The 24,435-nt window shown below is 32.5% G+C and overlaps 1 protein-coding gene across 2 annotated transcripts in view; it reads right to left on the bottom strand.

Annotated features, from left to right (window-relative positions):
• Positions 1 to 22,258: 22,258 nt before the first annotated feature.
• LOC143255739 (potassium voltage-gated channel protein Shab-like) overlaps positions 22,259 to 24,435 on the bottom strand; it is a 146,967-nt gene continuing 144,790 nt past the window's right edge. For both annotated transcript variants that reach the window (XM_076511894.1, XM_076511895.1), the window contains one exon: positions 22,259 to 22,504. The gene's annotated coding sequence lies outside the window, so the exon portion shown is untranslated. The remainder of the gene's footprint in view (positions 22,505 to 24,435) is intronic.

The raw sequence follows: 24,435 nt of genomic DNA, 5'->3' as shown, positions 1-24,435 counted from the left end.
AATGTGGGTCGCCATGCTTTAAATCCCATGTCCTTTTTTTTTTTATAAAGGTCTGTATGGTTGCTCGCGGGATGCCAAGTTTAGCTGATATTTTCCTTGTCGTCTTTAATGGTGAGTTAATTACTGACTCTTCCATATCAGCACATGACTCTCTACGTTTAACTGGTCTTCCTGAACGAGGTGCATCCTTAATATTGCCAGTTTCAAACAATTTGCTCTCCCAATTTGACATCGTTTTTCGTGTTGGTGGTTCCTTATTGAATCTTTCTCTAAATTTGCCAGTTATTGTATCCAGGGTGTCACCAGTATTCTTGCGCTCATGTACCCACGTACTTGTCACAATACGCTCTTCAAGTGCAAATGGGCTTACATCGGCCATTTTTCTCTGAAGAAAAAAGAAATATTTATAATACACGCGTAATTGAATATAACATAATAACATATGGATGGGTAGGGACTTACGGGCCACCCTGTAGTATGATTGATAATATTACTCAATTAGCTTGTTTGGCCTAGCTGCACTAATGATTTTTAAAGAAAAACAAAGAGCCATAATGATTAATTAGTCGACAATTGGTTAAAACGAAATAATAAAAGTATTGTGTCATTGATTAATTTTTATAGCTCAAATCTTTTGATAGACCAGTTGCAAATAATCAACATTGTCAGCTATATAAATTTTAAGGTTGGAATTTAAATTCGAATTAATTTAAATGAAGTGACAAATAAACAGGACGCACAACAAAAACTTATTTCTATGGCTCACAAAAGATTTGTATTTTGTTTTAAAGGAAATATATCTATTATATATCTTCCGATACTCCTCCATATACCTGTTGAAATAATGTATAAAAAGTCACTGAAAATTGCAGACAATCTTAAATTTTCGGTTAATTATACACTAATTCCTTCAATTACTGTGTAACAAATGTCCATAAGATTATCCTATGAGAAATATTTCAGCCATTTTAATATTAACGGTAGGAGTATTTCGTCAAATTCTGTACTTAGCTTTGGAACGTGAGTTATGTGTAACGGAAAGCAAACTGCAATATTTTACTCTTAAAGACTAGAAAACAATTTTATATAGATACAGTGATATACATTTATTGTTTTCACACACGTTTATTGCATGTACTTGAAAACATCTATAGTTAAAGGCTACATATTGTAAAGTTTGTCTGAAAGGCTTATATTTGTATGGCCTTGTATTTGTGATATGTTTTCTAGATTTAAGCTAATATTTAATTCAAATGGTAGTACAGAGAATTGTACAAGTTAATACGAGTTGAAGTTTGTCTCCTTTAAAATTCATAATGAAAATTACCAATGTAGGTAACTTTGAATTGTGAAAATCAATGTAGGTAACCTTGAATTGTGAAAACCTATGTAGGTAACCTTGAATTGTGAAAACCAATGTAGGTAACCTTGAATTGTGAAAACCAATGTAGGTAACCTTGAATTGTGAAAAATCAATGTAGGTAACCTTGAATTGGTGAAAACCTATGTAGGTAACCTTGAATTGTGAAAACCAATGTAGGTAACCTTGAATTGTGAAAACCAATGTAGGTAACCTTGAATTGTGAAAACCAATGTAGGTAACCTTGAATTGTGAAAAATCAATGTAGGTAACCTTGAATTGTGAAAACCTATGTAGGTAACCTTGAATTGTGAAAACCAATGTAGGTAACCTTGAATTGTGAAAACCAATGTAGGTAACCTTGAATTGTGAAAATGAACATCTACTTGACATACTTCATTTCAGAAAGAATTCCTCATTGAAACGCAAAATACAATAAAATAATTTTTCTGATTTACAGCCTTTTATTAAAAGGAAATACAGATACTTACGTAACACAATCAATAAAATAAATTATTCTACAAAAGTTAGAAAAACGCTAACTTTTATTAAAATCAAATACTAAACTCTATATTTCACCATACTTCCTGATATTTTATACGTGAATCACTGGTTATCCTTAAAAGGACATTTATTTGTATCTCTAAAATATTTAATACTTACTTTTTTACTAGTTTGACTCTGTAATTATAGATAAAGTGATTATTTCAAAACGTTTTGGTAATATGATCATAATAAAAAACTCTGGACACAATATTTCTTTTATCACTTTATTATTTTTCTCACAATAAAGATTTTATAATTTGACCTGCATAAAAAAGACATCTATTAAGACATGTTTACATGAAAATCTTTTACAACAAAATCATGAACAAACATATCATTACTATCTTTGTTGGATCCAAATAGCTCTTTAATTTCCTCAAACGAGACACTCTATTTCGATATCTTTCTTTAAACTTACCAGCTTTCCAAATAAACATGACTGAATTTCAATTATAATTCTTTGATTATTTTTCTTTATAGAAAGATCACGAGTCAAAAAATAGTATTCTGTAATTATCTGATATCAATTTGATATTTCACAATATCCAGTATATTGATATGTAAGTTAAATTAACAAGTATCGTACATACTACACTTCACGCACTATAAGCATAATTCTCAACGAGACAACTTTTATAATATACTTATTATCCTCTATTTAAATGAGGTAGCGTAAATCACTTATCACTGTGAAGAAACTTATTTAATCATGTAAACGTATAACAATCTTACTGTCTCACCAGCTTGTCTTTATGCATAAACTATATTTTTGACAAAACATTGTTTCTTATCGTAATGAACAAGAAAATACACAACCGGTTTTAATTCAACATACTGATTATAGATTTTAGGTCTGTGGAATTGTTCGATTTTACTAATAAAGCTTCTGTGATTTGTATTCTGTTAGTGTGAGGTTCATGTTTTAATACTGTGACATTCTGTTTAGAAAACTGTGTTTGTAAGCTTGGACGTGTGAAGCATGTTTATGGCGTTATTTTAATCTGATCTTCAAGTTACGTCCTATTTCACCTGTGTAAAATGTCTGTTTATTTATTTATGATTAATCACAAACTACACAATGAGCTATCTGTGTTTGTCTACCAGAGGTATCGAAACCCATATTATAGTGTTGTAAGTTTTTTGACACTGGGGTGCAATAGGTTTAAGACATCAAGTTGGTTGGTTGATTGATATAGTGCTTTATGGCACAAAGCAACTAGGCTATCTGCACAAAACATTCGGTAAAAAACTAAAAGTAAATTTTTAAGACATCAAAGCTAGACATAATAACGTGTCTAAACTACGTAAGTGTTGTAGCAGGGGTGGAGTATTTTTTAATTGGGTAGTTAATTTTGAAACATATGGTTCTAAAATCCAATCAGAGTATTTACAAAGGTTGTAGTTTAGAGTTATAAGAAGACATAATTGAGCGTAAGGTTATTGGGTTTTTATGGACTTTTGGTAAACCGTAGATTTTTGATGTTCTGGTTGGTTTGTATGCAAACAGTTATACTGTTTAAAGATGTTAGTTTTTCTTTTAATAATATTTTGAGTAGTTTTTCAATTTTCGTTGTATGTTGGATTAAGGTCAGTATTTGACTGAATAAATGTAGACGGTATCATTCAATATATTCACCATTAAAGATTCGTACGATATTTTGATTATTAAAATAACGATCGAGATTCCTTTATCAGCTGTTTGAATGATAATTTCTTCGTTGGTCCTAAGACGTTTCGGGCCTTTTCTCTCTACTAATGTCAAATTTTGTTTTAAGGACTTCTTTTTATTTAGTATTTTTGAAGTTTTTTTAATGGACCTTCTTTTGGTTTAATAAGGAAATTGCTCATTAAATTTTGTTTGTTTGTTGGAATGTTTCATATGACTCTTCTTTGTCCCGAGATGAATTAGACATGGATTCTTCTTGTGACTTTGACTTAGGATGTGTTGTGATTTAACGCTATTATTACTTTCTTGTAGAAGTCTTCAATATTAGGGTTTAAATGTAACACTAGAATGGTGAGAGGGGTTTCTATATAGTTTACACCTTTATTTAGAGCTGTGGTTTGAAGCTCGCGAGGTCGATCATATTTTACTTTACAGGGTTTGGTTCTGGTTGTTTTTTTTATTGACAAGCGAAGTTTTTCTAGAACCTGTTTTAAAACTAATTTCGTTTATTATAAAAGCTGTAAAATATAATGAAAGATAATACTTTTATTTGAAAGTAGAACATTGTATCTGACTCACAGTTTTACTGTGTATAGCAGAAAAAAACAACAAAATTCAGTTATGATACATTATATCTAATGTTGAAAATAAAGTGTTGAAACTATATAATCTTCTCTTTATAAAACACTAAACGTATATTGACACATTTCAGTAAAGTACAACTTTTGTATTCAGTTAGAGTGCACATTTTTAAAAATGTTATTATTAATGTATGTAAATGAACTATAAATAACACTGATATCTTTACACTTCCTGAAATATTTATTAACAAAACTTCAATATATACCCTACTATTTACGTAATTACATTATATTATAAAATATTGATTAGTTTTCGTACAACTTATGTCCATATTACCACTTGTTCATTTCAACTCAGTATGTAATAATTTATATAGTTTATAAATGATAAAGTCTAATCATCGTATTTCTAGAATTTAGTTTCCAGACAGTTTCAGTTGGCTTAATGTTTTGTTTTGTTTTTTCAAAATGAAAATCGATTGAATTATACTTTTGATATCTACATCAGTGTGAAATGTATGACATTTCATTATACACCATTGTCTGATTATTATTTTAAACATCAGATGCTATAACATTTCAAAACTGTTTTGAAGCAGTGTTACTATATATTGAGACAAAATACTGTAGAACAATAGAATGGGTGGTGACACATATATATGACTAAACAGTTAAGACAGTTTTGATTTGGCTAAGTCTATATCGCAATACACAGTCAAATTTGGGTGACTATACCATATACAAATGGTTATCAAATTGGTGTTCATAGAATTTACGCCGAAACTGTAGTATTACCCACACAGTTAATGAAAATAGTTACCATCTCAAGAATAATAGCCAAATATATCCTAAAGAATGAAGTCACATACCACCTCTTTCACTTCTCAGCCGAATCACAACGCCGCAAACGACCTCTTTTTCGCCCTAACCAGTCAGTTCCGTTGCATAGATCCTACACCCAGACACACATATTATCATCTCCAGTCAGCTCCTCTACGTCAACAACAAGGACTCCAATTACCAAGTTCGTCTTATCTTCTCGCCAGTCAACTCAAACCGAAGCCCCAACAACGCACGATTCATCACCATCAGCCGACGCCAACACCGTCGTCAAGCAAGTCATACAGATCAAATCTTATTGCCGCAAAAAAAGCCACCAAAACTGTCGCACCCTTCGACGCTCAGCCTCCGTTGTCATGCTCTACGCCAAACCCCCTCCCATCAACTAACAGCTCGCAACAGTTAAACCTACCTCTTCATCCTCTGCCAATACACAGAACTCAGGGGAACAAAACACTAAGCTTTCCTTCACGTACCAGTCCACGTCCACTGATAATGAAGACGACAACACATCCAAAACCTTGCTTTAGACTCTTCTACACCACGATTAACTTTAAAAGACAACAATTTCAGTCATTGAACCATTCCTTCCTCTCTACGTCAAGTGTCACCTGTCAACACTGGCGCCAGTTAGTGAAGGTGGGTTTTCTCTGGGTCCTTCCATTCCACTCACCACCACCACGACATCCAATTTTTGGTGTAGGATCTGCATATTCCCTGTCCCCCTAAAGGATACTAAATCCCACATCGGCCGTTGATTTTGTACTCCTGATTTTTGGTTTTACGCCTTTGATTGCTTGTTTCAATTTAATCTGAATTTTTCCCCTTTATCATGTTGTTTATTAACATTAAGCTCACCAGAACATTGAAATCGTGAGTGGAGCAAAGAGAAAGTAATTTCTGAACGTTCCCGGTTATATTCATCCCTAACCTTGTGCTTTGGGGTTAAATAATTTTAAGCTGTAATCCCTGCGTCGATTTTAATTTGATTTGTCTATATTTACTTTGAATTCAACATTCATGTAAATACTGTATCTTGTAGTTTGACTAGTGATAACCACAGATAATTAATCTGATGTAAATATGTTTTGAATTTGTTTCTAAACTAAATTGAACAAGTGCTGTTTCAGATCTATTTTGATAACTGTTTATTTAGGATGTTCTTCCTCTATCCATCAACTGAGGTGATCTAAACGAATTAGAAAGAAATTTGTGTCTACAGTTAGGCAGAATTTACCTCCTTCCGTAGTCTCTAACTGTTGAAGAAACTTAAACTTTAGAGGAACTAACTACTGTAAGTTGTTTTCATATCGTTTGGCCCCGCATGGCCAGGTGGTTAAGGCACTCGACTCGTAATCTGAGGGTCACGGATTCGAATCCCCGTACACCAAATATGCTCACCCTTTCAGCCGTGGAGGCGTTATAATGTGGTGATCAGTTCTACTGTTCGTTGGAAAAGAGTAGCCCAAGAGTTGGCGGTGGGTGGTGATGACTAGTTGCCTTCCCTCTAGTCTTACACTGCTAAATTAGGGACGGCTATTGCAAATAGCCCTCGTGTAGCTTTGCGCAAAATTCAAACAAACCAAAAAGTTTTAGATAGTTTACAAATTAACATTTTCTCTACCTTTGTTTCAACCTCACTTGAGTTTTCATTATATCGTTTATATTAATTAATATGGACTTTCTAATGTGTCAAACGAGCTTCTAGCTTGAAAGAGGTGGGCCCGGCATGGCCAGGTGGGTTAAGGCGTGCGACTCGTAATCCGAGGGTTGCAAGTTCGCATCCCCGTCGCGCCAAACATGCTCGCCTTTTCAATCTAACTATTCGTTGGTAAAAGAGTAGCCCAAGAGTTGGCAGTGGGTGGTGATGACTAGCTGCCTTCCCTCTAGTCTTACACTGCTAAATTAGGGACGGCTAGCGCAGATAACCCTCCAGTAGCTTTGCGCGAAATTAAAAAACAAACAAACAAACAATCTTCAGTCGCGGCCCACGATGGCTCAGCAGTAAGGATTATCACGCTGAAAATCGGAATTCGGCATCTGTGTTGTCATTGTGAAATATTTTCTTATAAAACTACATTTTTTTAGACACTACAGCAAATAAATTTAAAGAATGAAAATATAACAAGCGTTTGTTTGAATTTCGCGAGAACCTACACGAAGATTATCTGCGCTAACCGTCACCAGTTTGGTAGTTAGTCATCACTACCTCTTGGGCTAGTTTATTAGCAACAAGTAGTGTGAATAACCATCATATTATAACGCCTCCGCGGATGAAAGAGCTTGAGACCATGTCTGGTGTGATGGGTACTCGAACCCGTGATCCGCAGATGGCTAGTCGAATGCCTTAACCACCTGGCCATACCGAGCACGAAGAACGATAGAAGAGTGTAGCTGAAGCAAGTTGTTAATCAATACTCTGCCCTGTGTCAGTCATTTGTCTGTTTGTTTGGTCAGGTTTGAATTTCGCGCAAAGTTACATGAGGGGTATTTGTGCTAGCCGCCACTAATTTAGCAGTGTAAGACTAGAGGGAAGGCAGGTAGTCATCACCACCAACCGCCAGCTCTTGGGCTACTCTTTTATCATCGAATAGTGGGACTGTCCGAAACATTATAACGCCTCCGCGGCTGAAAGAGCGATCCTCAGATTACGAGTTGAGTGCCTTGACCATTTGACCATGCCGGGCCATTGATAAAGAACACAATATTTAAGAACAAAAATAGTTGTACACATAATATATATTTAATATACTGATGTAGAGAAAGTGTTGGTATACATAAAATATATCTAATATATTAATTTAGAGAAAACAATTAATATTTGTAATTCTGATGTAAAGAGTAGTCCAAATTTCTGATCATATCAAATAATTTATGGCATGTTTTGTAATATCGGTAAAATGCACTTGAAAATATCCTCTAAATTAATTTAAACGTAGAATTCCGGTGCAATTTAAAATATTGCTGATGTAAGTCATTCTGACATAGTCATATTATAATGGATTTAAGTGAGATAGAGAAAGAGTAGTGACAATTGTTTAAAGCAGCACAAGTGATGTTCTACTGATTTATTTTGGCAATTGGTAACTTGAACTAATCCAGTTAAAGCAATTAAATCTTCAGCAGTGCTAATGTAACCGTTTTAATTATTTGTAATTCAGTTACAGCGATGAATAAAGATAAATGGCTCTGTCAAAGGAAAATTAATTTATTAGCGTCAGTCAGAGGTTAACACTACATTTTAGGCGTCTTTAATTAAAAAAACAAACAACTGAACATTTTAGATCTTTTTCGTAATTTTGGTTAATTATACTTTTGTTCTTTTTCTGTGCAAGTAAAGGATTGCATGCGCCATCTCTTGTTTTAACGAGTAACTGTTGAATAATGAAATATCAGATAGGTATGATGCTCTTTGATATTTTTTTTCTGAAACATATACGGAAGAAATGGTAAATAAATACTCAGTTATAAAGTACTTTTGCGCCGTTTTTACAATTAAATGAGGAAGAAAGAACTGCAAACATTTTCTTTATGTTTTAAAAATACCAAGAAAAACTTGACTATATTAATTTTGTGAATATTAAACAGCTTAAAAAGCACTTTTTTATTTGAAGAAAGTATTGAAGTTCTGTCAAAAACCTCACCAAGTACACTAGCTTGGGTACTTTTAAGAGTAAAATTTGTTTATCTACATAAGGTAGGTCGAATCCAGGTATCAAGTTAAGATCTTGCTATTGAAATTATTCCTTTGCCATTTACTTTTATATAATCCTTCCGGTGGTCCAGCGGCAAGTCTGAGGGCTAAAAATTGGATAGCCATTGTGTAGTTCTCTGCTCAACAACAACAAAAAGTTTGTACAATTCGTAGGGTTATATTATTTTAGAATTATATATATATATATATACGAGTTTTGTTTCAAATTTGTCATGTGATTGTTTCCACAGGGAAGATGTGATAATTTTTTTAAATCCAAATTTTCTGTACTGGCGGGCTGTTCTTTTGAGAAGGTAAATTCATAGTTTTAATTAAAGTAAAATCTTACGACCTATAAATTGGTATTGGCATCATACGTTAATTTTAATTAAACGTTTTATTTATAGGTAATGGTGATAAAATCGATCCCATGGTTCCATATTCAGCAGTATTTGTTTGCTTTGAATTTCACGCAAAGACTACTCGAGGGCTATCTGTGCTAGCCGTCCCTAATTTAGCAGTGTAAGACTTGAGGGAAGGCAAGTAGTCATCATCACCCACAGCCAACTCTTGGGTTACTCTTTTACCAACAAATAGTGGGATTGACCGTCATATTATAACGCTCCTACGGCTGAAAAGGTGAGTATGTTTTGGTGAGAGCGGGATTGAAACCCGCGACCCTCGGATTACGAGTCGAACGCCTTAACGCGCTTGGCCATGTAAAGACTGGTTCTAAATGTTTCACTTTAATAAAGTTCCCTTACGGATTTTGAAAACATTTTTCACGTAAAAAGTGTCATTTGCAGTATAAGTTGTAATTTCCAACTTATGTGTACTGTTCAAACTGAGAGAAACTTGAAATACAGATTTGAGGGATATCAGTTGTGTGGAAAACGATGTTATGAATTCATCCCTCTAAGAACGTGTTAATTTAACTGAACACACAATTCAAATGAAAGTTTTGAAAATTTTTATAATAAATATGATTTTCTTTACTTTAATATTTTCGAATCATATTGCATCCATACAAATGATAAAATGATGAAGAGAGATTTGTATCCAAATACGTCCTTCCTTAACTGTACGACATAACTTGTTCGATTTAGTTTCTTTGACCTAAAGTGATTGTAATTTTAGATATTTTAACCTTTAATAAGCTGAAACATATAGTTAGTTTTAATTTATTTTAATTTATAGTGAAATTTGGGTAACTTTTTAAACGTAGCTTTATTTATATTCAATAACTTAGAACGTAGAGATAGTAGCATTTTAGGAAAGGTTTTCTTCTGTATAAAAATGACATGATTCAGAAAGTATTGAATTAAAATCAATGCGTCAGTTTTATAAACTAAAACGTAAATTGATAAGTTGGTTAACATTAAATTTATAAAAAGAAATAAATACTTGAATTGCTCAGATTTAATATTCGTTTTGAAAATCACATTTGACTGGCTATTCGGCTTACTGGTTTTCAAATTCTATATTCAACGTTCAAACCCACTCTAAAACTGGTTTTTCACCGTGAGTGGAAACTGGATGAAAAGTTAGGGTGGTCGCAGCTGAATGCAGAGAGAGAAGATAAGTCTATCCCTCTCACAGGTAGATGAGCAAATTAGTTGAACTCGAAATATGTGATTGCTTTTGTAAAAAAAAGATACTGAAATGTTAAGATCCTGTATTCCATTTATTTATTTAACTATTTTATGTGAAACTCTATAAGAAGGTATAGTGATGAAAATAGGATTTATTGGGAACGGTGAGCTCACATACAAAACATTAAGTGAGTCCAAAACCTAAAGCTTACTTCAAGTTGGAACCCTTGCTGATCATTTGTGATATTCACAGATTCACTTTTAAGTACTCTGACAAAAGCGACAGAATAACTGAAGGCTCATTAGACAATGTTTCTCGAAGTAGGATCTAAATTATCTTAACTTCGACTGAAACAGAATCAAAGAAAGAGACTGGATACAAGTTTGAGCTTGATAAATCAATCTTTGGTATTTTTTTCAAAACACAGTGAAGATTTTGAAAGGGCAAGTGTATTGTGTTACTCTTACCAGAAACTAATATATTTCAAAGCAAGTCAAAGCTTTTGTAATCTAATCAATGTTTCGCTTATTTACCTTTTAGTGAGAAAACATGTCAATATATAGGAAAAAACAATAATGTTAATTCTTTCAGGGTAAAGGCGCAACGTACGTGACTAAAGGCCACTCTTACAATTAAACAAGGAATGTTTCATCCAAAGAGCATCATCATACTTACCAGTAACCAGTAGAAAAGATTATTGTTGTTATCTAAAGAGGCCTTGCACTGACGTAAAAACGACACGTGGTCTGTAGTTTATTCCACCATATTGGATGCCAAATATTAAAGCCTTCCTAGATGGAAAATTTGCCTTCGCATCTTTTTTACCCAGCTGGTCAAAAACAAAAATATTCGAATTTTTTATTGATGCGTATTGCTGTTGATTGTTAAAATGGAATATTTGATTTCTAATATAGTGGTGATGAATAAAATAAAACGTTTTATGACGCCAGTTCACATGTAAGACCTATATATTGTGCTCTATGCTACAGTAATCGTTTCTACTAGAAAGCTTGTGTATGCTCTTGTTAACGGACCCAATTCAATGATAACTATGGAGAGAAGAACTTCTCCTGACCGATTTTCAATGTCAAGTAAACAAAATATTTGACATTTTCAACATTTCATCTTTACAGCTCATTGTAAAACTAAAATAAAATCTAAATTTGACAGTTTGCACGTGTGTAAATGGAATTTATAAGTTTATACCAAGATAAAATTAACGTGTCTACTTTTCCATCTTGACTGTTCAGTTCATTTGAACTTTGAAATAATAAAAGCTATTATACATACATAAAAACATAAAACAACCAGAAAATGTAATGTAACGCATCCAAAACATCTAGTTTTTAATATTTCAATATATTATTGCGATTAAAGTATTTAAAGGTACTAAAAAGTGTATTTAGTATATTATAGCTGATTTGACTGTAAAACTGGCGGCAACTGCTTGTTAGAAAGCCACTTGTAGAAATATATACGTGACTATACAATTTTATAACGAATTTTCTTGCAACTTCTATTTTATACATAGACTCACAGCGTAAAATATGTTATTCTGAAGTGCTGAACACACTGAAATTCAACAAATGAAAAGTGAAATTTAATTCCCAATTGAGTAAAAGCTCAACAAATGTATATTTTATTCCTTGCTTACCATAGTTTTACTGGATTGATTTCTTTTTGAAGACTTATATTTCTGTCGACTAATGAAAATAATTTTTTGTTCTTTAACACCATTTGTAAGCAGAGTAACAAACACCAATAAAATCGTAAGTGGTCTAATAATTGCGCACTGCCATTCAAATAGCGTTGAAGATAATTTTTTTTTTCAGCTTCGGCATATCCAGGGGGTTAAGGCATACGATTCACAATCTGAAGGTCATGGGTTCGAATCCCCGTCATACCAAACATGCTCGCTCTTCTAGCCATGGGGGCATTCTAATGTTACGGTCAATCATACTATTTGTTAGTAAAAAGAGTAGCCCAAGAGTTAGCGGTGGATGGTGATGACTTGCATCTAATCTTACACTGCTAAATCAGGGATAACTATCGCAGATAGCCCTCATGTATCTTTGTAGCGAAATTCAAAACAAACAAATAAACATATCCTCTCTTCAGTTATAGAGCAACTCATCTAAGAATGTACTGGTCAACAAAATATTAATACATTTAACATTATTAGAGGGTCTGTTTTAGGTGCTCGTAGCTGTTATATCCTGAGCTAAACTAGAGATTCATTGTCTGCAGCCAGTTGGGAGAAAGTAGTTGACTAGTGACAAAGAAAGGATAGACAATTTAACCCCAATAGAACCTTAACAGTTCAAAAAAATAGCAAAGCAAATAGACTAAGTATCACAATTATTTTAAGAAAGATCTGTAAATATAGGCAGATTGAAGTTTACTTCAGTCATCTCAAAGTTTATCTTCCCTGTTCTAAAAGATAGTAAAATAAATAAATCAGTTTGAAACAAAGGTAAGAAAACTAAAAAATATCTTGCTTATTCTGGAGACTATTTAGCTGTAAGAATTTACATCAAAAAAGAACTCTGGTGTGGGAGACAAAGACACATGTGAAGACAGAAGTGTTTTATGTCCAATCGTGTCCTCCGTGTTGGAGCTTCATTCCTTAGTATAGCTTTTAGGAACTTGCGGATTTCCTCATTCAAAGGACTGTTTCTATTTTTTATTCTCTATCATTATCATTTTATTTATTAAAAACGTTAAAACAAATAAAAGAAATGCGGTTTTAAATATTTGTTGAGTAAGGAGACTCCTAGTTTTGGAGTTTTATTGTTTGAAAATAGTTTATAATTACAATAGAAGTACTACATACAGGTGTGGAGCCAAGCTTCTCAGCGTTACCTAACTAATACAGTGCAGAAAGTAAAACAAAAGACGTTAAAATATTTTTTTGAGAGACTTAACAAAAGAATAACCATACAGAGCCACCATCTATAAAAGCAGAAAATAGATAAATAAAATTAAAATTGAAACTATCGCTGTCATGGTCGCTGCTGTAGTTTGATGAGATCATAGTTTGTTTCTGTCACAGTGACGTGTCCTCAAATAAAACCAAATTAGTGTATTGAAATGTATAGGTGCCCAGAAATAAGCTAAAATGTGTATGTATAATTTCAATAAATTGGCATATTTATTGGGTCAATGACTAGATGTGGTTTCCTTGATTCATATCTTTAAAAAATAAGAAAAAGGAATACAACGTTTAAAAAGAAGTTGATGGAAAGATGCTTTTAACTTTATGCTTTAACAGTGTATAAATATAATCTACATAACTCACACACACACGTAAGACTGTGTTGTTGGAGGATATAACTGTGTGGTATTTTATTTCGTCAAAACTAAAAGGGTCAAGAGCACAAACATGGAATACTTTGAATTAATATCTACAGGCAGGCAATTTGATTTCTCTACAGTCGAGATAACATGATAAAAAAAGAATAATATTTAACAAGATCTGAACGATTTCATAACGTGACATTAAGCAGATTTATTCGCATGCTTATATACATTCTGAACAATAGTTTTACAATATACAGAGGAAATGCCTCGGATACAGCATGGCTTGAATACATAATTGTAACATTTGGAAAATTACCAACTTTGTAATAGAAATTGAATTCAAAAACAAGGCAAAAGGTGTAAAATCATGATATGAACAATTAATCTTTTTCGTTTGAAAGACAAAAAGTGTAATAATCAAAATAAGTGCCATACTGATCACATGACTTGAGCTTTTGTTGGTGATGTCTAGGTAGATCTGAAATGACTTTTAATCTGTCTCTCCTCGTGAATGACGTATGCATTTATATATATATATATATCTAAATATCTATTTATACAGATGCTGGACATTTCACTACTTCTAGAAAACGACGCTAGAGGGAACCACATGAGCAAAGCGCTAAAACGTCAGACTACAGTTCTAGAAACCTCTAGGAAAACGACACAAATCTTCTATATTCCCATGGTAACTATTATTGCATGACGTATAGAGCAGTTGAGAAGCTATCTGTCTCTATCTACAGCTAACATTGCATTAGCAGCTGTAATAGCTGCCTTCGAGTCTATGTAAAGATATAGCTGTGAGACCCGACTCATGGATTCATAAGAATCGTGGGCATGCATTTATGAATACAAACAGCTGGAAGAAATATCACTTAACCTGCTGTCGTTGCTAGAACCACAGTAGTACACAACTCTTTTATGTTTTAACTGTATGTGGCTAACAGGTTTTTGGTGGTCCAACCCGACGTCCGGTTGAAGTGCTACTGGCCTCGTGCGGCTTGACTGATGTCAAACAGCCAAAACTATCATGAAGAATTTCTTGGTTAAGGCAACCTGCTACGTCATATACCCTGTTGAATATTCGTACCAGGACCTAAGGAACGTTTCGTTTTTGTAGCTTCTGCTGTCATAGAGGCTTGCTGATGACCTTACTTAGTATTTAATTCTAACTTCCTTTAACATTTTATGTGTCAATTTTTCATAGAATTACTGTTTAGTTTTAGTCTAAAAGTGAAAAAATATGGATAAATCACTAAAAATTTCAGTTAAATAAAGTAAGGATTTCTAAAACACAGTAATTAGTTTTAGTTCCAAGACTTTGAATAAAATCTGAGCGGAGAGGAACTCCTCGTAAATTACTCACAGAAACGATATATCACATAATTTGTAATCATCACATAAGCCTAACTGACATTAAGCCTATTTTTACACTTGTTAACGCACTGTTACGTTTCCACAGTTTATCTATACCAGTCCTTTCAACAGTGTAATATATTAAGCACCTTTTAATATTTTACAACAACCAGAAAACAAATATGTCGTGTTATTTATTCAGAGGCCTGCAAGAAGTGACCAACCAATGGTTATTCGGAAGAATTCAGCTCTCTCTGTTCTCATTTATATATGAATTCATTTCTATCTCCCCCTGAAGCAGAAGAGATTACATTTTTACGACATACCTTAATTAACTTGAAATCTCACGCGAGAATGTACCTCCGAATCAGACAAGATAAATTTTGGATGCCCTCCTCCTGCCAGTTTGGTGTTTTAAAGGAATGTTTGGCTGTCAGTAAGACTTGCAGACCTCAAGAGTGTTGTGGCCACTTCCAAATAAAAGGTTTTTAACACTGAATACTCGTACATAATTGAACATCATTTTAAAGAAACAGTATTATTAAAGTTGATAGTGATCAGTGTAAAATAATTCACTTTTCTCTAATTTACGTAACAGAATTGGTACAAGGAGGTTAGGATTAACGTACGCTTGTCGTATAGTACAGTAGATGCTTTACAAGATCAAATCGTTCAACAGTTACTTCAACTAGAGATTTATGTCGACTTAACACATTCTAGAGAAAACGTAAACTGAACATAGATAATGGTAAAGTAGTGATCAAAAAAGCATATTAGGTGTTTATTATTTGAAGGATTACTTTGTTATCAAAAATTATTTGTCAGAAGATTCTTAGAATCTAAATTAACAGCAAAAGAACGTAAGGCTTCGGGGTATTCTTTTTCAAGTTAAAGAGGCAAATAATATATTACTGTAATGCTAACATTATACATAAAGTAAGGCAATGAAAAATAACGTTTAGTTAGGAAACATTAATACGATATCACTATTAAGTTAATATTAAAAATATGTTAAATAGAATTGGATATCTACATATAGGTAGTATTCTAGATAAAATTTATTCATAGTTTAAAAGTGCCGACTTTAAATTTGGATAAAAGCTGCCAGTAAACTAAAGGCATTTTAGTTTTGAAAAAGTCCGTAAGATTAATCATTTCATGCCTGGTTGAAATTCACAAGTCAAATCACTATCAAGCTCGTCTTTAGATAAAATATGACCTCTCGTGGTTCAGTTGGAAAACCGGGGTTTAAAACGCAAAAAGTCGAGTTTCGATATCTGTGATGACGAGGTACGTAACAGTAAACAAACAGACATAGTTTATCAAGCAGTTAAAACTATCATCAAGCTTAAATCTGAACAAAATCTCTGAATAAAATCTGTCAGTAAGTTATATGTCTCTTAAAATACTTAAAATCTGCCAGTTTACTGTATGACTTAACAAGTTGTATCTGGATAAATTATGTCAACAAGATATATGTCTTTTAAAATATATAAAATCTGCCAATTTACTCTGTTACTTAACAAGTTGTATCTGGATAAATTGTCTCAGTAAGTTATGTGACTTGCCAAGTTATGTTTATATAAAATCATTCGGTTTGTTATGTGCTTTGTGATGTTATCTAGATAAATCCTCTCCGTAACTTATATGCCTTATCAAGTTTTTATTTAGATAAAATCTGTCGATTAGTCATGTGTTTTGTGAACTTCTGTATAGATAAAATATGCGAGTTATCTGTCTTTATCAAGTTAATATCTACATATAAAACCTAGAAGTTTATGTGTCTTGTTACGTTATATTTAGATAAAAGCTGTCAGTAACTTATGTGTTTTATTAAATGTAAAAATGGTACTAAGTGTTAAGCAACATCTCGTCTTTGTTCAGATAGAAATTTTCACTAATTTACATGTATCATCTACAAACAATTCAAATCTCATTTAAAGCGAGTTTTATTAATTGGTTAGTTTGGTTTCCAGAGCAGAGTCACATTAGGCTATTGGCGTCCTGTCTACAGCGGGAAAACAAATTCGCATTTTGCCTTTGTAATTCCGTAACTTACCGCTGCGCCGCCGGCGGACAAATTATGTTAGTAAATCATAAACATTAACAAAGTCAAAATAAGATATGCTTGTGAGACACAAGTGTTTTTATGTCGACGATAAGATAAAAACTGCATATAAGTTACCAAGATAATACAGTACATTATGATATTAAAAAGCTGCCCGTAAGCTGGAACTATCATGGATCTTAAGATCCGATAAGTAACAACAAAACGTTACCTTTAAACCAACTGGGTAATGTACACATGAAATATGATATTAAAAGCATTAACACGTTAATATTCAGATGAGGAACAACAAAAGTTACTGTTAAATCGTTAAGGTGATGTACACATGAAATGTGTCAGTAAATTACAATTATGGTTCATCTAATTAAAAATATAATCTATCAGTAAATTACAAGTATATAGCTAAAACTTAGTCAAGTTAGATTAAATTTCTAACGTGATCAAATACATGGAAAAATATTATAGTATAAAGAACTACAAATTGAATTAGATCAGGAAGAATGAACTTGTGATTAATCTAATTAGAACAGTATCTACTCACAAAATTCATGTTATATGATTATATGAATAATCTAATTAGAACAGTATCTACTCACAAATTCATGTTATATGATTATATGAATAATCTAATTAGAACAGTATCTACTCACAAATTCATGTTATATGATTATATGAATAATCTAATTAGAACAGTATCTACTCACAAATTCATGCTATATGATTATATGAATAATCTAATTAGAACAGTATCTACTCACAAATTCATGTTATATGATTACATGAATAATCTAATTAGAACAGTATCTATTCACAAAATTCATGTTATAGCAAGAAAATTAGCAACGTACTAGAACAGTCAGAAACCCCAGTATCATAAACAATTAGAATGATCAGTTTTATATCACGGTTTGTTTATGTTACTCATACACAATCTGCAGCAGAATACAACGTGTTAGTAACACGTTCACTAGCAGACTGCAACGTGTTAGAAATACACAATCTCTAACAGGAAAATTTTTTGACCATATCATGTTAATAATATGCAGTTACTAGCAGACTAATCTTTAGACTCCACCTAGTAAATACATAACCACTAATAAAGTAATCCTTAAATTACACCGAGTTAATGGTAATAATCCCTAGCAGAGTAATATCCAAGTCTAAACGTGGTGATTAAAAGAGAAGTACAGCTTGGTCACTTTAAAACAATAAATATTAAGTCAATATGGCTATTTCATCAGCAAATTAGAGTCCAAACCACATTAGGTCAGCAAGACCGTTTCATTAGTGAGGTAACATCTGACCAGTGTTATGCTGACAAAGAGCTTTTCAAACCAGTGTTGTTTAGATAGAGGAAAATGTTAACACCAAGACTGACAGGAGGGCAGGGCAAACGTCTGATCGGAGTACCACATTTTCGCGTGAATACATACATTAATATTGTACCTTGTACGGGACCACACCAAATGACAAATGGTCAAGCAATCAGTGGGACTTCTAGCTGCAGTATAACGTCTTGTGTAACTTAAAAAAAGATGATTTAAAATTAAAAGTTGGATGTAACAGGAATAACGTTTACTTTAATTACATAAAATACTTAAATGTTAAGCAAAAATCGATCTTATACGGTATTGCATTTTAAAAATACAATAAAATACTGTAGTTGTACAATAAGATTTTTTTATTGAAGCTATAAGAGAAAGAACTGTTGTAATTTCTTGCCGGCTCTTTAACTTTTGAGCAAAATGTTTGATTACGCTTAAAATGACATTATAGGTAAACCAACGACATGAAACAGCAGTATAAAACAAATTAAGTTTTTCTAATTGTTTTCATAGTAGCTACTGACTAACTGTAAAGTTGAGAACACATTTAACGTTTGTTACGTTACGAAGTTTTTATTGTAAATTAATTTTTATTTTTGGCATAAAAGAAAATTTTCAGCACAACAGTAAAATAATCGCTTATAATTCACCCAACAGTAATATGTAAATATTGATGTTACTGATATTCTGAAGGGTCGTCGGATATTCTCAGCTAACAAAAGCTATTTTTTGTTTTTACCATAGCCTAAAATTATAAAAGAGGGAAAACAATTAATTTAAACTTGACAGAATTGAAAGTAAGATCGAAATCTTTGAGTACTGATTACAGTGTTTGACACCTTGTGGATGTATTCTTTTGCATAATGCCATACGAAATATAGAAAAACGAATGATTATTTGACTATCGCAACGTTTCACAATTTTTTATGTATATGCACGTCAGGCAAACTATTCCAATTCAAACTGTGGTAATTATAGTTATTTCTTCTAAACTGTTTGAAAAGGTGTTTATAAAAAAGGGTAAAAATAAATACACTGAACGAAACACAAACAACTAGAAACCCACTCTTTGTTTGAAACTTTAAGCAGAAATAAATTGTTTACAGTTCAGTTTTACTTACAAAGGTAATGTAAGAATTCTACGAAAAGTACTGTTACAGAACCTGATGTGGTCTGGACGTAAAAGCTGATGAAGAAGAAGAAAGAAGATTCGTTTCAAGAACAATGATGAAATAACAGAAGTTAGAAAAAATCTAAACCTATTTTACTTAGGTTGACTGGCTTTCTAATATTAAAGAATAACATTCTATAAATCAATTTAATTGAATACCATTAGTTTCAAATGTATACCAAGGCACTAGAATGGGACTTATATCTAAGTAAATCATTCACACTGCACATGGTTTTTGAAAATTCCTCTTAAGTAATATCTATATTTTCTCTCTTATATTAAAAAAATTCTTAAAGAGACAGAAAAGATGACATATAAAAAAGTAAAAATTAGACATGAAACTCTGATTATCATACATTTTAAACGAATACAAAATACGTTCTAGGAAGTGACCACAAACAACAACGTTTACGAGTCAAAATGAAATGTCCACTCGCTTATTTCAATCACTTTAACTTCCAACTGAACTGTTAGCCACAGTGTTATTCAAAATGCCCTTCTAACTGGTATAAACGGTTTAATTAATTTACAATTTTCGCTCTAAAACCTTTACTTAGTGAGTTTTAACACAATTTTGAACTTTGAAATGACCAAGTCTGACTGAAGGTCATATGATAAAAAACAGTCTTTTTCCGGTTATAAAACTGGATTCGTACTGCCGATAAAAGTTCTAGAGTTTTTTGTCGGCACTTTTGTGCGCTCTGTTTACTACTGAATTCACACCACTTTGGTAGCTCAGTCTGAAATGAATAACTTTTCAAAGTTATAAGCACCAAGTACGAAAATTCACAAAACATGTTTCAGAGCACCTTAGGTAGCCACAAGTTCGTGGAAACCATCTTTAAACAATTTAAAAAATCTTAAACGATTTTGAATCAAAAATGTAGCTTGCATCACTGCAGGAGTTTATTTTGAAATTCAAAAACCTGAAATGGCAGTTTCTTGACAACACACGGGCGCTCTTTGAGAATTACAAAGCGAAGGCTTCTTACTTTAATAACCAATAACAAGACAATTCGGATTAAGCGTCCAGTTTTTGAAGACAGCGTGTCTCATATAAGATATTGGATTGTCTTCTTTGTAACAGTATTTGACCAATGGTTTTGAAATTTCTTAAAACAGAAGAATTAAAACCTTTTCGACATACTTTCTGTTCACAGGGGACAAGAACTACTAACTCTTCACGTAGATAACACTTAGTTCTATCTAAACAAATTTAAAGAGATCTCAAAGACGGCTGTTTAACGTGTTCTTCAAATAACCACCATATGTAACATCGAAATAAAGACATTGTTCTCAAGCTTTAGGTACTTCCCTTTCTACTTCCACAAGATGATCAACAACTTGAAATATTTACGTTTTAGTTTTGATGAAGTGATTAAATAACTACTTCGATTGTTATTGAAAAAAGTAAAATTTCAGGTATAGAAACACTAAGTTAAGTAGCATTACCGGAGTCTAAAAATATAACCAATAACATGATATTTGATAGCGATATTAACCGTAAAATAGTAATTACGTTTCCCTGGCATTTATTCAAGAAATTAACTTAAACTTTCAGAAGGTTAACAAAAACAACTGAAGGAAATGATGTAATATTAACGATGGAAATAATGTAATATTAATGACGGAAATGATGTAATATTAACGATGGAAATGATGTAATATTAATGACAGAAATGATGTAATATTAATGATGTAAATGATGTAATATTAATGATGGAAATGATGTAATATTTACGATAGAAATGATGTAATATTAATGACGGAAATGATGTAATATTAATGATGGAAATGATGTAATATTAATGATGGAAATGATGTAATATTGATGATGGAAATGATGTAATATTAATGACGGAAATGATGTAATATTAATGATGAAAATGATGTAATATTGATGATGGAAATGATGTAATATTAATGACGGAAATGATGTAATATTAATGGCAAGAAATATTATTGTAATTTGTAAATAGTAAATTTACTGAAGTATTCTTGAATTTGTTAGTTTGTGAAAATCGAAGTAACTAAGCTATAAACTCGTGGTTCATTAAAGAATAATGAATGAATTCAATAAAATATATTAAATGGATTCTTTTTTGTAAAATTTGTTAGTTTGGAGTTCTTTAAAAGCCGCTAGTGAACGCAAATTATAGCGTGGAAAGAAATTTTACGACGAACAATTTTCTTTAAGGATTTCATTAATGGACTTTTCACCTTCTTTAAAATTAGCACAAATTTGGGAATCTTACAAAAGCTGACAGTAACTTATCACATCAGAGGTAATTGAAGGCCTAATTTAAACCAACAGCTGACAGTAACTTATCACATCAGAGGCAATTGAAGACCTAATTTAAACCAACAGGTGGTTATTAATAAGCCTACATAAGCTGGTTATTTGAAATTTTGTTGTGGCCGTTGGTTAAAATTACTGTTGTTCATAAGAGAAAGACACTTTTTATGACTGGCGAAGAAACTTTTCTTAACTTAGTTTAAGTAGTAAGCAAAATTAGTAGCGATAAAATACTATAAGTATATTATGACTTGAATGATTTAAAATTTAACTAAAAATTGCTGTAATATTTCAAACAAATGGTAGTTGGAGTCGATACATACAATGGGGTTCAAGCAAACTGTGTAACTGTGTGACGTGATAGAAGATGATTCGGTAAACTGATGCTTATAGTGTGTTTTTATGTAATGAAAAGAAAGATCCTGTGTGTATTCTGAGAAACATTACCACATTGTGTATAACTAATTTGATTTTTGTTACTGCGATTTAAAAAAGGTTACAGTCGGTTTGTTACGTTCGAAGCTGGCATTACATCATAGGTGATTAGGGCAATATCTCAGAATATATAGCAGCCAATTCCTTTTTTTTCTTCACAAAGAATATCCACAGATACAAAATCTTTAAGCTTATTCAGCCAACAGTTGTCACCGAGCACGTATACTAATTCTGGAGATTTAATTGTCGGAATCACCAATTCCAGTGTTTCTGAAAAAAAGAGAGTAAAAATAGATCAACATCGTTTAATAGTATAAACACATAAACAACGTAATATTTGATAGCGAGAAAGTTACAAAAAACAAACCCAGACGATAGCACACTTGAAGAGAAAGAGAAAAATGGATAATTTCAGGAAACAAATAACAGAATGAGAAAGATATACCCATTCTCGCTGTATGGGTAATCTGGAAGGGGTTATCTGTTTTAATCATTAAAACTACCATACAATAGTGTGTTGTTTGTCAGTCAATCAGTAGATACTAAAATGACGTCACATAAGGGACGCTTATCGTTGCAATTTGTATTGTCGTGACGTTAGTAAAATGTGAGCATGCTATGGATCACGAGAATAATTATGTGCTCTGTATACTACAACATTGCACGGCATAGGACTTTCAAAAGCAAGAAATAAAATTACTTGTTACTGGGCCCGGCATAGCCAGGTGGGTTAAGGCGTTCAACTCGTAATCTGAGGGTCGCGTGTTCGAATCCCGCTCTCACCAAAACATGCTCGCCCTTTCAGCCTTGGAGGCGTTATAAGGTGACGGTCAATCCCATTATTCGTTGGTAAAAGAGTAGCCCAAGAGTTGGCTGTGGGTGGTGATGACTACCTACCTTCCCTCTAGTCTTACACTGCTAAATTAGGGACGGCTAGCGCAGATAGTCCTCGAGTAACTTTGCGCGAAATTTCAAAACAAACAAACTTGTTAATCTTAGTTTTGGTTTCATTTACTCTTTAAAAAGAACAATTTTGGGAATCTTGAAAAAGTGCATATTGTAGTACATTCACCATATTTATTGGATTTATCCAAAATTCTAAACGTCGTAAATATAAATAGAGTGAAACGTCATTACGTAAGCTCCAATTGCAGTTTTACTTTCATGTTTGTAGTAACTTATAGGAATATAACTGATATTAATAAATACCAAATAAATGCTTATGAACAGACTAAAGTGGGCGTTCATTAAAGTCTAATCCCTGAAGCTAATCAAAAACAAGTAGTTATAAAGAAGGGATAATATTTGCCACACATTCAACCTACTGATAAAAAGAACATCCTTGTCCTATACAACCTTCTGGTTGTACGTACTCATCTTGTATGTGTGCTGCAATAGATCATCTTGATAGTTTTGTATTCTTTGGAAAACTTAATAGAACTATAATTAGACGTAATATCATTATCATTTTTAAGTTTAGCGTATCTTATTTTGCTTATTTTAGGAGTTTAATATCGTCAATACAAAAATATGATATTAAGCGCTGACTTTATATATCACTCTATTGAGACAATAATCGTGAACAACCACCTTCTGGTGCTGGGGCTCAATAAAAAAGCACATACGTCTTATAATTATATGTTTTCCTTTCATTCTTTGTCATGACATGTAAGTTTGCGATTACTCAAAAAAGGGTATAAACGGATTGTCCCTGTTACTAGACAAATATGTATTACACATGGAGCTATATTCACAACCAGGATGCATCCTATACTTTTCACACATCAATTTACTTCCGTCAAAAAATGAAACCGGTAAACCGAGACCTTCTGGAAGGCAGAGCTCCATTCTTCGGAAATACATTACAACACGTCTTTCATTCTGGCTAAACATAACTTGATTTTCTTGTATCTAAGAAAGCTAGATGTCCCAGAGAATTAACTTTAGAGTTTTAAATTTTCTGTATCATTCAACAGTGTATATGAACAACACGTGAGTAGGAAAGCAGGCAGATAAAGCACTGCATATCTGTGTATATCTATGGGTAACTAAATCATGATATAAATGTGTGAAAGGAGCACATGTCACGAATTTCAGTTTAACGCAACTTCATTAAATTATTACTTTATTTAAATCACACACATTTGTTTATTATTTATTTGGATATAGTAACAATAACTTGATAATGAAATTTCACTTCT

The sequence above is a fragment of the Tachypleus tridentatus genome, chromosome 7 (assembly GCF_004210375.1).
Source record: "Tachypleus tridentatus isolate NWPU-2018 chromosome 7, ASM421037v1, whole genome shotgun sequence".
NCBI classification, from domain to species: domain Eukaryota; kingdom Metazoa; phylum Arthropoda; class Merostomata; order Xiphosura; family Limulidae; genus Tachypleus; species Tachypleus tridentatus.
This window is presented reverse-complemented; position numbering and strand designations above follow the sequence as displayed.